Below are 14,589 nucleotides of genomic sequence, written 5' to 3'. Positions count from 1 at the left end.
CGCGCCGGAGCCACCTCCCCCTTCTGCCCCCGGCCTCGCGCAGCTCCGCCGGAACCCTGCCGGCCGGTGGGTCTAGGAACGGAACGCGGTGGCAGGGGCCGGGAATTGCTAATCTACTTTGATTTGCTCGTGAATGTTAAGAAAATGCCCTGCTTCTTAACTGTCGTTGAATTAACGTGTGAAAATGCCAGAAAAAAAGACTACCCTGTGCATGGGATTCCTAAGCTTGAACCCTGGTAAGAGGAGGCTGGACCTCATTGGTTTCCAACCACCACGCCCGAGGTGAGTAAGTTGGACGAAAGCATCCCCAGCGCCCATCTTTGCCCACTTAGCAAGCAGGAGAGAGGGTTTGCGACGCCCTATTCCCAACCTTTCGGGTCCTCCTGCCACCAAGGCGTTGCTCAGTCACCGTGCAGATCCCCCTCCCAAATTCCTGGCCCAGCTGAGCAGTCCACATGGGAATGGACGCAAGTCTTGCGCAGAAGGGAAAGCAGTGTTTCCAGAGCCTCTCTCTTTCCTTTGCATAGAGAAGGAGGGGAGGGCTCACTCCCTGGCAAGAAGTCACCTCCTGCCTTGGACAGCTGCGGTTATTGCGTGTGGACTCCTTGCGAACTTCCTGAGGTCGTTTTTATTAATAACACCAGTAACAGCAATAACAATAATAGTAAACATCTACTGGAGGCTTATTATGCACAAAACATTATGCCGACTGCTTTACCGAGATTATTTTATTTTTGCCACAACAACCCTATTGCTCTCCTGGAAACCAGGGCTTAGCCAAGCCTTGCAAGGAGCCCAGGGTAAGCCAGCTAGGAAGCGGTGGATCATGGGTGAGAAAGAAAGCCTCCCTCCCTCCAGAGCCTGTGCTCTCAACCATTCTGCAGTTTTCTCGGCCTCTCTTTCAGCTCACGTTGCTATACCATGCCCCCTTCCTTCTTCCCTATCTCCCCCAGCCCCCGAGGCCATTCCTCCCTTGTGGCTCAAGGGAAAACTTTAAACAGTATAAATCAATCAGATCAGTCCCTTCTTTTGTCCAGGGCTTGGCTCAGAAAAAAGCACATGACCCGTCCTGGCCTACGCGGAAGTTGGGGGAACGTCTGCGGGGTAGGGGCGGGTCTGAGAAATGCTTCCCTGCGGGATATCTGAGCGCTGTGTATAGTTTCAGGGTGTCTACCACCTGGTGGCGCTAGTGGCAAAGAACCAGCCTGCCAATGTAAGAGACAGAAGAGATGCGGGTTGGATCCCTAGGTTGGGAAGATTCCCTGGAGGAGGACATGGCAACCCACTCCAGTATTCTTGCCTGGAGAATCCCATGAACAGAGGAGCCTGGGTGGGGGTTGGGGGGGGCGGGGGGCGGGGGGAGACAGCCCATAGGGTCGCACAGAGTCGGACACGACTGAAGAGATTTAGCACGCACGCACCACCTGGTAACCAGCAACAGAGCTACGCTCAACAGAGACAGATTTGCAAGATTTAGCGCAATTAATGCCAGGGCTGAAGTTTAGGAAAGTGGCGTCCTAGTCCTTTCTCTATCAACAGTGAAATCATGCTGCTGCTGCTAAATCGCTTCAGTCTTGTCCGACTCTGTGCGACCCCACAGACGGCAGCCCACCAGGCTCCCCTGTCCCTGGGATTGTCCAGGCAAGAACACTGGAGTGGGTTGCCATTTCCTTCTCCAATGCATGAAAGTGAAAAGTGAGAGTGAAGTTGCTCAGTTGTGTCCGACTCTTCGAGACCCCGTGGACTACAGCCTACCAGGCTCCTCTGCCCATGGGATTTTCCAGGCAAGAGTACTGGAGTGGGTTGCCATTGCCTTGTGCTTCATGTTTATTCAGGATTTTATTTAAGGTTAATTCCTTTTTGGAACAAGAGATAATATAAAGAAGTTAACAAATGAAAATTCGAGAAATTTGGCTGTGTCTATTCCCCACTCTGTTTCTGTTTCTTTATCTGTAAAATGACGCAAGAACTTCTGCTCCTGGGCTCTTCAAATGGAACCTCACAATCCCAACTTCTCCTCCTGGGCACGCACATCCAACCTCATTCAGTCTCAAGGCTCTCAACAGCTTTTCCCCAGCTCCCTTTTCTATCAGGACTTCTCTTTGCCTACAAAGGCAAGTCATCCCTTCCCTCCCAGGGCATCAGACCCTCCATCTAACTGTGCTGCAAGCACACATCCAGGTGTCTGAGCTTGACTGCCTTTAAAATGTTGTTTTCTAGCCTTCAAGTCGGAGAAGGCGATGGCACCCCACACCAGTACTCTTGCCTGGAAAATCCCATGGACCAAGGAGCCTGAAAGGCTGCAGTCCATGGGGTCACAAAGAGTCGGACACGACTGAGTGATTTCACTTTCACTTATCACTTTCGTGCATTGGAGAAGGAAATGGCAACCCACTCCAGTGTTCTTGCCTGGAGAATCCCAGGGACAGGGGAGCCTGATGAGCTGCCGTCTATGGGGTTGCACAGAGTCTGACACAACTGAAGCGACTTAGCAGCAGCAGCAGCAGCAGCCTTCAAGTAGTCTCTCTGGGGCACTTGCATCTGGTTTTAAGCATTTTGGAAAACAATGGCTACTTAACCAGTCACTTGCTTGGTTCCCTTGGCAATTGCTTTAAAATACAGAATCAAATTAGAGTGGAAATTTTCTTTGATTGTTTCATTAAAGTCATGCACACTTTCTATTAAAATATGTAAAATATAGTATAGTATACTATATATATGCTATAATATATACTGTAAACTTTAATAATTCATCCAGAATCAATAAGTGGTGACCAGCTCAAATACCCTCTAATGTTTCCCACCACCAAGTAAAGGAAGCCCAAACTCCTTAACAAGACATTCAAGACAATTCACAGTCCACACCTAACCAGCTCCAGCCTTATCTATCTACCATTCAGTTCAGTTCAGTTGCTCAGTCATGTCCAACTGTTTGTGACCCCATGAATCGCAACAGCTGAAGCCTGGCTTGGAGAATTTTGAGCATTACTTTACTAGTGTGTGAGATGAGTGCAATTGTGTGGTAGTTTGAGAGTTCTTTGGCATTGCCTTTCTTTGGGATTGGAATGAAAACTGACCTTTTCCAGTCCTGTGGCCACTGCTGAGATACCCCTAAGTCATTCTAGTGCATTTCTTCTCCCACGACATAGTACTTCAGTAGGTTGGGTGCCCACATTCTCTAGAATGCCCTTGAACCTCATCTCCAACTTTTCCAAGTCCAGATTAAATACCACTTTTTTGCAAGAAGCCTTTCCCTTTCCTCACATTTAACGACACAAAATACTCAGTTGTCTAGTATTTGTTTTCAGTAAATTTAACATGTTTTGTGTTTATTGATACCCAGTATTCTAGAAATAATTCCCATGTCCAAGTAGCAAAGGACATAAACATTATTATGCAAACAAGTGGGTTGTAAATATTATAGCAGACTGTATAATAAAGCTCATTCCCAGTTTAAGGATGAGCTGTTCTCATAAAGGGACTAAAGCTTCTTTCACCTTGTTTGTGTTAGAAAAACTTTGATGCAGGTAATAAAAAACCTGTCTCTACTAGCTTAAACAGCAAACAAAATGTAGTATTTCCTGTAGGAAGGCTCAAGATAGCAGGTGCTGAGGTTAATTAATTCATGTTTAATATTGTCAAGGACCCAGATTGTTCTCATCTTTCCACCACTCCATCTTCAGCTTACTGACATTGTCCTTAGGTAGTTCTTCTCAGGGTTCCAAAATGGCTGCCATAGTTCCAGGCATCACTTGAAGATATGTAAAGTCCAGCCTCCAAAATGAGACTCAATTCAGTTCAGTTCAGTCGCTCAGTCATGTCCGACTCTTTGCGACCCCATGAATCGCAGCACCCCAGGCCTCCCTGTCCATCACCAACTCCCAGAGTCCATCGAGTTGGTGATGCTATCCAGCCATCTCATCTTCTGTTGTCCCCTTCTCCTCCTGCCCCCAATCTCTCCCAGCATCAGAGTCTTTTCCAATGAGTCAGCTCTTCACATGAGGTGGCCAAAGTACTAGAGTTTCAGCTTTAGCATTATTCCTTCCAAAGAACACCCAGGGCTAATCTTCAGAATGGACTGGTTGGATCTCCTTGCAGTAGTCTTCCTTTAAATTTCTTCTTACGAATGAGTCAGTTATACCAGCAGACCCCTCAGAAGATCTTTCTTCCTATTTGGCCAGAACAGGACCACATGCCTCTCTGCACAATTTCACTAGCAAAGGAGATGAGATAATCATCACTGATAACAAATCAGGATTTACCTTTGAGTTATATTGGTGAGGAGGGAGTACGGGAAAGGCAAGAATTAAGACAGGCAATATCAAAACAAAAGCTGAATTTTAGTCAGTATCTCAGTCATCTATTCCTGCATACAAACTATCACAAAGCTTACTGGCTTTAAAAAAAAAAGTCTATTTTCCTGAAGAATCTGGGCTGGGGAGAAAGGAGTGATTCCCAGGGAAGAAGGGAAGATTATTAGGTAGGTATTTAAAAGTATTTCTCTGCAATTTATTATGGTATATGATTTGAAAATCAAATATCCTCATATTTAAATTATTCTTGTGAATATGTATGTGTGTCTATGCTCAATTGTGCCTGACTCTTTGCAACCCCATGAACTGTAGTGCACCAGGCTCCTCTGTCCACAGGATTTCCCAGGCAAGAGTACTGGAGTGAGTTGCCATTTCCTTCTCCAGGGATCTTCCCGACCCAGGGATTTAACTCACATCTCCTGCATCTTCCTGCAGATTCTTTACCACTGAGCCACCTGGGAAGCCCCCAAATTATTCTTATATTGGTCCTTTCCACAAAATATGGTATACATTTTGTATATTTGGAAAATATACACACAAAAATTGTGTATATTGATTTAGTCAATAGTAAGTTGGCTAAACTCAACCGGCAATTTTCTTAGAGGGTGGTAAAATCATTTTTACTCTTTTCCTTTGTTTTTTTCCTAAAAACTAGCTACATAATGGACTCCACATCTTAAGTTTTCCTTTCAATAATAATGCTTAAATGAAGGAAGTAATTTTTGCCCCAAAATCTTTAGCTTGCAGATATCTAAGAATTAAGATCAGGAGGATAGCAAGTAATTTTTTTGATTTAGCAAATAATTTGTTAATGCAATTACTAACCATGGGAATATTACCCTTTTGAAAATCAGTAAATCACAGAAGCTTTTGAAGACATAATAATTAAGTAATCATTCCCCTCTTTTACAGGGCTGGTAGGAAAATTGCAACATACAGTCTTTGTTTTGTAATGTCATGTTATCGTAAATGGACCTTCTAGTTCTCTTGTAACTTTATATACCTGAGGCAGAAAAAAAAAAAAAAAGTTCTTAAGTGGTTACTATAGTTAGATTCATATCATTTACTAAAATAATATATGGTATTCCTTTTGTGACTATATCTTCCATCTTCTTATAAATGTATAACTGCCGCTATAACAATACCCAGTCAGATGATGAATGTTCATATATTAATGCTACCTCTCTCCCTTTTTTTTTGCCCAAGAAACTCATGGCAGCACTGGAACAAAATTGAATGTATTTCAACATCATCTTTGTGAATCATAGACCATTAAAGCCGAAATCAGCCCCAGAATCAGCTCTCTCATTTGATAAGTGAAGAAAGAACTTAAAGAATTTTCTGGAAGTTTCCAGGCTAATTAGTGGTAGTGTGAGATCTCATTATCTTGTTTTCTGGTTGACTGGTCTTTACACCACATAATACTATTAATGATTAACATTAGTTAGTTAGTTAGTGTTAGTCGCTCAGTCGTGCTGACTCTTTGCGACCCCATGGACTGCAGCCCATCAGGCTCCTCTGTCCATGAGATTTTCCAAGCAAGGATACTGGAGTGGGTTGCCATTTCCTTCTCCAGGGGATCTTCCCAACCCAGGGATCGAACCTGGGTCTCCTGCACTGCAGGCAGATTCTTTACCGACTGAGCTACAAGGGAAGCCCCCTTAACATTAAGGACAGAGCTAAGTTTAACCAGGTTATCAAGTCAGATTCTTTAATGTGGAGTTGGTGGTGCCCACTCAGTCATGTTCCTGCAGGGGGCAGGGTTTCCATTCTATCCTCAGGGGCAGAGAGCTTATCCTGTAACCTCCAGCCCATCATACCCAGAGAGCCCACCTAGCACTATGTATACCGTCAAGCCCCACTCACAGATACCTAAGATCTCCTCAGACCCCTGTTTTGTTACATGTCCTAGCAGCCCAGGAAAAACCAGGGTACGAGGAACGTGCTTGATAAGGTGCTTCTCTCTTCCATGCTTGTTTTTTAGTTAGTGAGGAGAAGGGGGAAAGGAAGAATGCAATTGATAGTGTATTTCTTGCCATCTCCTTGCCATCACACTGAATTTAGAGCCAAATTTTAAGATTAGAATCTGACAGCTCAATCATATAAGTAGGTTTTTTGTTCTCAAATGCTAGTTGAATTTTCCCCCTTAAATAATTATCTGGATTTAGAAATCCCAGGGTCTGTATTTTTTCAATATGAAATTATTCCATTTGCTTCATTTATTTAAATCCACAACTCATCTGTTCAATTCATACACTTAAAAACAGGAGGAAGGAAAATGTACTCTAACTCTCTAATATTTTTTTAACTAAAGCACAACTAAGAAAATGAAGCCTCTTCATTCCCCTCTTCCTCCACCTTCTCTTCCTCCTCTTCTTCCTCTTTGACCAACAACTGCTATAATCCACACTAATGAGGTAGACTGTGCTAAGAATTTTCTTCACTTAACATTTCTCATTATTAATAAATTTTACACTGACAACTATAAAGTGAACACTTAGGATTTATGCACCTAACCTAATTACATATGCTGCATGTATGCATTTCATTATTTACTTGACAGATTCATTCCTTGATATCATAAATAATTAAACAAGAATCAAATATTAACAATCAGATACATATTAATTCTCCTCAAATCTGTAGAAACAAACTATATTTTTATCTTCAGTTCAACAAGCACTGATTAAAATGTCTTCATTAGGCAAATTTCATAAGCAAAGTTCTTGGTCTACATTTCTAACCTTCTCTAAAAATTAAACCTGGGCCAAATTATTCCAGAATTACTTCATGGAAAAAATAAATACAGCAGTATTTCTAACAAGTCATTGTATTCATAATCTTTCTCAAGCACTGTTGCATCTTATATGTGGAACATTAATCTTTGTGTTTGTTGGGAATTTTCAAATATAGTTTTTATTATAAACTAGGAACCAGCACCATCTTGGTTCTTAGTAGCATATTACCAGAGCTGCTTGTCTTATGAGTTGATGGGTTTAACCAAACAATAATTATATAACTTGTTTAAAGAATAATTTCTAGGCATTGTGGATAATGGTAAGAACTACATTTATTGGGGCTGAAATTTTACCCTGAGATTAAAATGTGTGGCTGTTACTTTTTCTGCTTTTAATGAGCTAGGTTTAAAATTTTTTATTCGTGTATATCAACATCTTCATTGATCAATCTTTTCTCACATATTATCAAATTTGCTTTGGTAGAGCATACCATACAATTTCATCATTTAAAAAATGTTAAAGATTCATGGATAGCCACATTATTCATAATAGAAGATTAATGCCAGGCTGACAGGTTTTTGTAAAGATCTAACTCTTTTTTTCTAAGTGCATATACCATATCTATGTGAAACGTACCTCTGATGTTGCATATTGATTACTCTCTTCTCTTCTCTTCTAAAGCTAAAGAGAGAATATTATGGAATGATTGTCAGGGTTAGTGTGTCTCTGACCTACACATGTACTATTAATAATTTATGAGCTGACTTGAAATACAGCATCAAGAAACCAACTGAGGACCACTGCCACTGCCTGGAATGACATATACTGGGGGCTGACAGCATGTGCACCCAGATTTTGAGGTCTTGTTGTTAAAATATGTAGAGAGACACAAACGTTCTAAGTGCCAGAGCTAACTTAATGGAAAGAAGCCACGCTTCTTTGTTACAAATCTCTAGTAGCTATATTTATGTCTTTTCATCCTATCCTTTCCATGCCATGAAATTTTCTTATTAAATTATTTAATCAGCTTGCCAAGTGAACTCATGGTGTCTATAAACATTAGAGAGTCTCCACTCAAGAAATATGGAGGTATAGTAAGCAGAAGCTCGGGTCTTCTTATTTCCCACATTCCTTCACACTCAGAGGTTGTCTGAGTGGATCCTTCCAGACTGTGTTCTGTGCTCACACAAAGATGGTGGGGGTGGGGAGAGAGAGTCCCCCCTACCCTCAAAAATGGTATCACACTCTACACACAGTGCTGCAATTTGTTTTTTTCACACAACATATCGAATACATTTCCCAGATCAGCACATATGTTTGTAGTTCTTTTTTTTTTTCCACTTTTTTTCTCATTTGTTTTTTAATTGGAGGAAAATTGCTTTACAATGTTGTATTGGTTTCTGCTGAACAATAATGCAAATCAGCTATAATTATACATATATCCCCTCCCTCTTGAGCCTCCCTGCCCTCCCCAGATCCCACTCCTCTTGGTCATCACAGAGCACCAGCCTGGGCTCCCTGTGTTATATAGCAACATCTCACCAGCTGTAGTTCATTTTTTAAACAACAACATAGTGTTCCATTTTATAGAATACCATGGCTCATTTATCCATCCCCTTATTAATAGATTGTTAAGCTTCAGATTTTTCACAATTGAAAAACAATGCCACATACACTGAACATATATACTATGTACTTGCTTAACTATTTCGCTAAGACAGAGTTCCAGAAGTGAAATTGTTAGGTCAGTAACTAATCTTTTAAATCTCCTTAACCCATCAATTAGGTAAGAATCAATAAGTATTACTATTTAGGATTTAAATATTATAACATTTCATTAATAGATTCGCTTATAATATGTAAGTGTATTTTTTTTAAAAACATACTTTTACAACTTTAAGAGTATGGAGTAATTTTGGGAAAAGATTATGTTTTAGCTACATTAATTTCATATGTGAGTAGCTTTCTGCAAAAGCAGAGTAAAGTCAATATTGTTTCCAATGTTTTAGCAATATGTCATCAAGTCACATGTCTGTATATATTATTTTTAACATCAATGTCCAAAGCAGCCAGTCTTCATTTAAGCAATGCTACCCATAACTAAGGATGTTTATGGAGATTGACAACTGTTAAACCACTGAATGCTTCTCAAAATGTATTCAAAAAATTATATGTGTGAAAACATTTCATCTACGAAATCTAATTAAAAGCAAGGTTATATTTATTTGAAACCATAAACTTATAAAATTTCCTGCTTTTCACCTAAACTGTTTGAAGCCTTCTACAAACAGTGTGATGGTTACCTAGTGTGTCAGGTTCTATTATGTGAACTAGAATATGTTTTCAGAGAAGAAGCTTGCATCCGATGACAGACACTTCCTATCTGCTAGGATTCATATATAAAAATTGGAACATTGATCATTTCATGTAGAGATTTTCCATAGCAAGAAGATAAAGGGAAATCTTGTTATGCTAACTGATTTACTAGTCAAAAGTAGCCAGGACATTGAAACCTAGAAACTAGTTAATGGTTTGTAACAAGTCAGAAATAAAGATGTTCAACCAAGAAAATGACATTAAGCAGCACTGGCTACAAGAGAAAAGAGCAGCCTGTCAGAATCACACGAGGACTGTGGTGACAGGTAGACAATAAAACGGGATGACACTGGGTCCTCTCCCCAGGGGTGTTTTCAACAGCTTTCTCTTGGGAGTTTCCATGCACTTCCTTTGTAGGAAACCTTCCCTTTAAAAATGGCAGCAGACCCCTTGGAGGTCTTATTAAAATTCTCCTTCTGTGTTATGAAGTGTGTTGTTTAAGGCAGATGGCAGTGCCCGAACAGTTCATTCTTCATTGTATAAAGGAAAGTGAGGACAACAGTCATACCAAGAAGGTAGCTTGTGACTGACATATCCCAGTAATATTGCACGGTGGCCATCGTCAGAGAGGAGATGAATCAAAGGGGAAAATCAGTCCGCAATCCCACCTAAGATGGCAGAAAGCATGAATCTAAACAAAAGCAATATGGTACGTAATGAATATTTCATATTCAGATTGATACCCATTATATCTGCAAACAAATTTCATATACCAGTTAAACCTCCATAGCACCACTAGGATAAACAGTGTTTTTGTTTTAAGAGAAATTTCCTTTCACTCATTCTCCACTAGAAAACTGCAGCTAAAACAGTGTAACTCTTCCCACCTCATTACGGACTACAAAGGCTATGCCACGCAAGAACTGAAAGAAAGCCAAGAGCCTAACTATTGCCCCATGACTTCTTTAATACAAGTAATTTCAAGGAATCAATCTACTTTATCTGAAATAATGCTATTACTTTTTTACTTAACCCTGTTCTAATGTAAAGTTAAATAATTTCCTGTATGTCTAAAATAGTGTAATACCACTAAACTATTTCCAATAGAGTAATAGCTTTGAGAAAACTCTTCTAAACCATTTCTCTCTTTTTTTATTCTATCCCAACATATTTTAAGTTATATGACAAAATAAACATTTCATAACCTTTTTCAGCTGAATTTTTTTTCTACTAATGTCATTTCAACCAGTGGGAGATCTATATTTTCCATGCTGCAGTTCAACATCTAAAATTATTTCTGATATAGATTAGCTGTCCCTTCGTGAACCATGAAAGACAAAATCTAAGCCTCTTTAAGCCCGTCTTGTTTGACAGCATGCACGTATTTACACGAAATATAAAGCAAATATTTGTTCTTTTCACACAAGCTGTCAGCACAAACTTGCATTGTTTAGAAACCTGTTTAGACAAACAGAATTGGCATTTACCACATAACATATGGTAAAAGGTCAACAATAGGTAAAATCAAAGATTATCAAAAAAGAAATAAAGCGTTGACATGCATTTGTGGAACCAAAGTTGATCACATTATGCCATAACTCATACAGTACACTGACAATTAAAATTGCATTGTTTATTCATTGTTTGTTTAAGAAAATGTGAGGCTTAATTTTGTTGCTTACTTATCAGAATATTAACTTTTGGTTCACTGCATGGATAGGTGTAAGAAAACTGTTACCTGAAAAGTTCCCAATTAAAATTGCTTTTCACCTTTTTCTCCACAGAACTTTCTAACTGGTAATACTCCGGACATTTCTTGATATTACTGCCACCTAATCGGGTCACTAAGCTACCAACTCCAACTGCTCAGGACAGTCAGGCTCTTGCTTTAAGGAACTAGTGATTCCTGAGTGTGCAGGAGCAGTGATTTACCAAAAGATCAAATTTGCTTTCCTCCTGCCTTTAGGATTTGCACTATCATGGCTTTCCTGGCAAATGCCTCCATCCTGGGGGCACATTTCATCTACCCCTAGACCTGCTCTGTTCTGAAGCCACAAGGACAGAACTTCTTCTGCTTCCTGTGGACAGCGTCCCATCTGCTGAACACACATTTTAATAAGTGAACTCTATTTCAAGGGAAATACCTATTGGTATTAACAAGAAAATAGCATCTCTACAAGATTCTCTGAAAAGAAATGCTGTCAGTGCCACTCATTCTACCTTCAAAGACAAGTCCCTGTAATTACTTTCTCCCCTTCATTTCCTTGTCTGGATAAAGCAACGAGATCAAGAGAACCTATCCATTTTCCCCAGATACCTTCCAAACTGTGCGTCCGCTTTTGCAGGCTGGGATCAGAAATTTCATTATCTGTATTTGTATTAGTAATTCACTGCACAGAGAGAACAGGGGGCAGAGGAGGAGAGCAAGCATGAAAGCAAACAGCAGACAGACAATTGTATATATGCAAATGCTTGCAAATTTCTGCCAGCATCTCCCTATCTATAACCAAGCCTATTCATTCCTCAGTCTCTTCACTGCCAAACATGGTTGTGGATTTGAGGGGAATATTCAGGAAACACTGAACTTTCAGCCACTGAGACTAAATCTAACTCAAAAACTATTACATAAAAGGCTAATGCATAAATATAATCAATGATTTTCTAGAAAGACATGAGATATGCAACCTCCTGGCCACAGAGAGCAGAAAAACAAAGATGCCCTGGGAGGGGGTGGGAGAAGGGATCTGTTGCAAGTGACTGTCCAGCCCAATTGTCAGAAGACTGAAGGGTTGCCTCCAGGCTTAATGTTGTGTGTGTGCATAAGCTTCCTGGGCAAGAAGGGGTATGGGAAACCAAAAAGAGACACGATGAAGAAAATGCCCCCAAATTCATAAATACAAAGTGTTCACTGTCAAATGAATACACATGGTGTTTGAAAATGACAGCAAAAATCATCATGTATTTTGTTTCGCCTTGAAATCAATTATTCTCAAACTGTTGGTAATAGAAAATTTCATGACTTCATTCTTATATGTATACTCTCCTCACTGCAAATCCCTTTCACATATACTGATTCCATTCATCCTCAAAATTATGTTTCAAGGTAAGGTCAGCATTATACCCAATTTACAAGTAAAGAAACCTGGACATGGAGGTTGAACCAGCTCCACTGTGAACAGAGAGCTAAAGGGGTGGGCCTGAAGAAAATCAAGAGACTTGTGAGAAGAGAAGGGACAGTTTTGTAGGTGAAACAATAGATGTTTACTACGTCTAATAGCTGTCCTTCAGCTACGGCCCCTGATTCATTCTGTCTGGTATTATGGTTAGATGTTTTCATGTGTATCTGCTCTCGGATGGACAGCCTGAGAACTATGTATCTGTTATCATTGTATCTCCTGAAGGACTCAGGACAATCCTTAGAATATAGGATATGCTCAATAAATGTATTTTTGACATTACTGTTTCATTAAACTAGTTTAAACAAAGTGAAAATAAAGTCGCTCAGCTGTATCCGACTCTTTGCGATCCCATGGACTGTGGCCTACCATACTCCTCCGTCCATTGGATTTTCCAAACTGGTCTTTTAAACTAAAAGACCATTTCAGGTTTTTTAAGTTCTGTGGTGTCTTGTTCCTTTTATTTCATGGATATACATAAAATCTCAAACACTGTTAAATACCTTCTAACACTGTCACAAGAGAAGACTCTACACATGGACATCACCAGATGGTCAACACCGAAATCAGACTGATTATATTCTTTGCAGCCAAAGATGGAGAAGCTCTATATAGTCAGCAAAAAACAAGACCAAGAGCTGACTGTGGCTCAGATCATGAACTCCTTATTGCCAAATTCAGACTTAAACTGAATAAAGTAAGGAAAACCACTAGACCATTCAGGTATGACCTAAATCAAATTCCTTATGATTATACAGTGGAAATGAGAAATAGATTTAAGGGACTAGATCTGATAGAGTGCCTGATGAACTATGGAATGAGGTTCATGACATTGTACAGTAGGCAGGGATCAAGACCATCCCCATGGAAAAGAAGTGCAAAAAAGCAAAATGGCTGTCTGGGGAGACCTTACAAATAGCTGTGAAATAAGAGAAACAAAAAGCAAAGGAGAAAAGGAAAGATATAAGCATCTGAATGCAGAGTTCCAAAGAATAGCAAAAAGAGATAAGAAAGCCTTCCTCAGTGATCAATGCAAAGAAATAGAGGAAAACAACAGAATGGGAAAGACTAGAGATTTTCTTTTTTCTCTTCAAGAGAGAGAGTTTTTCTCTTCAAGAAAATTAGAGATACCAAGGGAACATTTCATGCAAAGATGGGCTCCATAAAGGACAGAAATGGTATGGACCTAACAGAAGCAGAAGATATTAAGAAGAGATGGCAAGAATACACAGAAGAACTGTACAAAAAAGATCTTCACGACCCAGATAATCACGATGGTGTGATCACTCACCTAGAGCCAGACATCCTGGAATGTGAAGTCAAGTGGGCCTTAGAAAGCATCACTATGAACAAAGCTAGCAGAGGTGATGGAATTCCAGTTGAGCTATTTCAAATCCTGAAAGATGACGCTGTGAAAGTCCTGCACTCAATATGCCAGCAAATTTGGAAACCTCAGCAGTGGCCACGGGACTGGAAAAGGTCAGTTTTCATTCCAATCCCAAAGAAAGGCAATGCCAAAGAATGCTCAAACTACCGCACAATTGCACTCATCTCACACGCTAGTAAAGTTATGCTCAAAATTCTCCAAGCCAGGCTTCAGCAATATGTGAACCATGAACTTCCTGATGTTCAAGCTGGTTTTAGAAAAGGCAGAGGAACCAGAGATCAAATTGCCAACATCCACTGGATCATGGGAAGGGCAAGAGAGTTCCAGAAAAACATCTATTTCTGCTTTATTGACTATGCCAAAGCCTTTGACTGTGTGGATCACAATAAACTGTGGAAAATTCTGAAAGAGATGGGAATACCAGACCACCTGATCTGCCTCTTGAGAAATTTGTATGCAGGTCAGGAAGCAACAGTTAGAACTGGACATGGAACAACAGACTGGTTCCAAATCGGAAAAGGAGTACGTCAGGGCTGTATATTGTCACCCTGCTTATTTAACTTATATGCAGAGTACATCATGAGAAACGCTGGGGTGGAAGGAACACAAGCTGGAATCAAGATTTCTGGGAGAAATATCAATAACCTCAGATATGCAGA

General features: G+C 40.1%; 1 long non-coding RNA gene across 1 annotated transcript; it reads left to right on the top strand.

Annotated features, from left to right (window-relative positions):
* The first annotated feature begins 19 nt into the window (after nucleotides 1-19).
* Nucleotides 20-12,877, top strand: LOC147374106 (uncharacterized). The gene is made up of 2 exons (XR_015162450.1): nucleotides 20-282; nucleotides 11,152-12,877. It is a non-coding gene; the product is annotated as an uncharacterized LOC147374106 (long non-coding RNA).
* The last annotated feature ends 1,712 nt before the right edge of the window (nucleotides 12,878-14,589 follow it).

The sequence above is a fragment of the Bos grunniens genome, chromosome 4 (assembly GCF_055505025.1).
Source record: "Bos grunniens cultivar Pamir isolate PY7600 chromosome 4, Bosgru_T2T1.0, whole genome shotgun sequence".
Lineage (NCBI taxonomy): Eukaryota > Metazoa > Chordata > Mammalia > Artiodactyla > Bovidae > Bos > Bos grunniens.
This window is presented reverse-complemented; position numbering and strand designations above follow the sequence as displayed.